The sequence below is a fragment of the Trichoplax adhaerens genome, genomic scaffold, assembly GCF_000150275.1.
Source record: "Trichoplax adhaerens TRIADscaffold_242 genomic scaffold, whole genome shotgun sequence".
Classification (NCBI taxonomy): Eukaryota; Metazoa; Placozoa; class Uniplacotomia; order Trichoplacea; family Trichoplacidae; genus Trichoplax; species Trichoplax adhaerens.
In genome coordinates, this window is record NW_002061159.1 from 1 (window position 1) to 3773 (window position 3773).

Genomic DNA, 3773 nt, shown 5'->3' on the forward strand with positions numbered 1-3773 from the left:
TAGTTTACACCTTTTATGTAAAGCTCTAGTGTGAGCACTGTAGCACTCCTCTTCAAAAGGATACAGTTACTTAGCTAGCTATATTTAATACTTAAGCCTCTAACGGAATATCTATCACACGTAGAACACTATAAATACAGTAGACATTACTAAATATATCAACTTAGAATACAATATTACTCTGTCTTACAGAAACTATCGAAGGCAATTAAATATACCGTAGACAATAAGGAAAATGTAGTATTTTGTAAATAATTACTTTTTACTTGTACGAGAATTTATATCTGAGAAATTTTTATTTGCTTGTATTATTCTCTAGATAATAGTTTGACTCCTTATATATCTGTCAGCTAAAACAAATCGATTATATTTGCAAAAGATAAATTTGAATGCCAAGTCTAGCAAGAACATTATGCGGTTCTAGCATATGTATTCTTAAATAGTTGTACAAAACAATTTCACCTAATTTTAAATATCGTTTAATACGTATTATGGCTACAAATTTTAGAAATATCCTTCAGAAAACATATATACCTAAATATCTCTACAAGAAAAATAGGGCAATATGCAGTTAATTATCTCATATCAATATTTGCAAGCTGTTCATTTATGCAATTCTTAAAATTTAAATTTAAAATCGACGGCTATATAACATAATATTTTATAAATCACAAATAATTTCTCCTTTCATGATAATTCAAAATATTATATTTATTCCATGGCACAATAAATATAAATATGCCAGTTTTATAGGAGTATAGTTTGCATGAAATATGCTAAAAAAATTTATTTGTGGATATATTAGTCTTATTTAATGGTATTTTCATAGAATCTTATAATACGGTATGTAATACTTTTAGTATAATACTGGCCCTTGTAGTACATTATCTTTGCACCAATATGTCATGTATTGATACACAGACTAGCTTATAAAAGGAGTTGAAAAAAGAAATAAAGAGGAAGTTAAGCGCGTGTACTCGGTCGGTTGCGAGCTATACAATATAATCCGACTACGAATATAGCAAGAACAATAATTGAAGATAGACGATTGATACGTAGAATGGGCTCTGCCTTTAGTATGTTTTTGGTGCCCACAATATCTTTTCTAGAAATTTCCAGCAACGCTTTATCTAGCTTATCAGTTGTCGCATTTGTAGAATTTTTCTGACGCCATGTATTAAGAAATTTCAATGCCCGATTGAAATCATTATTTTCCTCTTCTTTGATTGCATTAACCGGAATTTCTGGGTCGAGTTCTCTCGCTAATCTTGTCCAATCTGTACCGATCTTGCTCGCAATATGACGAATGTAATTGTTTAGGCCTTGAAAGTGAGCAAACGCATGATAAAATCGTCAATATACCGATACTTGTCTTTGTTTGCAAATTTAATTAACAGTACTAGAAACAAAATGTTATTTTACAACGCACGGACTACATTATTTAGCATTATCCAAGATCACAGAGAAAATTAAAATGTTTACTAATACTATTATAACCGCAATAAAGCGGAAAAAATATTGGTATGTGTAAGCTTTAATTATTTAACTCGTATTATTCCAAAGTCGAAAAAATCGTCTACAAGGTAACTCTACTGTAGTTAAAATGAAGGTCTTTACCTCAAGTATAATATTTAACAAAAGCTTACTAACTCCTATTTTATAGCGTTTTTAAGATCAAAATTATGATTTATCTCAAAGTTATCCGGAAATGAAATGCAAATGACACCTGAAGAACTGTCTGAATTAAGCAATTTAGGAAAAAATCCGTATGACACGATATATACCACAAAGACAGCTTATACGTAAATGCAAATTGAATAAGATTAGACTACTAACGAGAACAATCAACCATAGTAACATCAGTGCTATCAGTAATCATGATATTTGTTGCAGTTTTATTACTCTATCAAGTCGTAGGTGTTAAATTTATTTATGAAAACGTGGTACTGCTTGTTAACTATGCTATTCTTGCTTATATAATTCCAATGTACGTGGTATACTTAAACTCAGCTTCGTTGCTACAAGCTTCTTGAAAATACAAAGTGCACGTAATCCATGAAAAAATAATTAAAGTAAAGATTGCTGCAGGGTCAGTACTATTGAACTGACTGCACAGACTAAATACTGCTTATTGCCATCAAATTGCGTTAGTTGAGGTACTATCGAGAATTTAAAGGATGCGATCCCCTCAAAAATTATTGTAGAGGATAATATTTTCAAAATTTAGCGTACAGAATTTATCTTTAGCTTAATATATTGTCATGCTATATTATTTCATATACAACTGAGTGCAATGTGGTCCAAAATAGATCATGCCTGAAGCTTATACGGTGTAAAATAGAAGTTTGCAGTTTGCAGATTCTTACAATCTTACAAGCATGATCCATTTTAGTGGTCATACGATATAAAGAAAGCTGTCACAAATATTAAAATGATAACGCCTTATTTTAAAACGGTACTTCATCACTAATGTAATGTAAATCATAATATTATCTATCAATAAACATGCCTTGGATTTCTCGGTCAGCGCCGTTAGATAGTTTATCATCTTTCTTTAGATTTTGTAATGGCTCGGCAGCTTTAAGGATGACATGTAAATAAAAATGTTTAATCGATAGAATCTATGACTGACAATTCAATGTTTCTCCTTTTAATTTTAATGCCAAATTTTATCTGTAAATATCACTATTGTTCTTATCTCTCTTAACACTTTAAATCCAAAATAATAAAACTAAAGAAAAATGTCAGTTAGCTTTGTAAGAGTTTTAACAAAATTCTTATTGCGGAATACAGCAGATGCACCGTAATAAATGCAACTTTTACGTATACAGTTTTTAGTACAAGTTAGCAAATTTATAAATATCAAAGGTATAAATATATCGACTTCTATATAGTTTACCGTGAACTCCCATATCTAGAAAGTATATTCACTAAGATAATCTAGCGGTAAATTTTTTTTTAAAAATTGCCTAGTATGTTAGACTATGTACTATTCATCGTACTGCGTAAATGCTATATATCTTAATTATGGTTGGCAACATTTAGAACTGTTTGATCTCATTTCTAAGTTTAAATAATTATGTGCAATTAACACAGTATAGTCACGGTCCGATTTTGGATGTAAAATGCGAACTTGAACATTCAAACAAGGAATATGTACAGTAAATCAATGAAAAATTTTGAGAAAATTTCTAGTCAAGTAATTGAATGAAAATTGATATGATTTTTAATTTTTTCAAGACAGAATATTTGTTGGATTCTGTTAGTATATCATGTTTTTCGCAATCGTCTAACACTACATGAACTATTATCATCTACGTTGAATTTGATTTTACAATCAATATTACCTTCTACATTGACTACATCTCTAAAGCTAACAAATACGGCTAATACTCGTATCTACCTCAGATCTAGATAGTTGCAATAGTTGCAGTGTTAGTATATCTTACGTTACTTTATGACATCTAACGCTCCTCTGTAATATCTATAGTATTATTATAGGATTTATGGTCCAAAGTAATGAATCCATTTTCTATTAAACTATATATTTCAATCTTTCAACAGTAGTATACCCTATTAGTATCTTTGCGGAGATATAGATGGTGATAATCGTCGCTAAAAAACTGATTTGGGTTATAACGCAAAGTTTAATATAAAATCAGAGTCTTGTCGTGTTACGCTTGAGATACGCTATCGTATCTACAGTAAATTAAAAATAGTCCATGAAAATTCGTTTATCACAAATTTTGTAAATAATGAGAAGAAAATCTTGA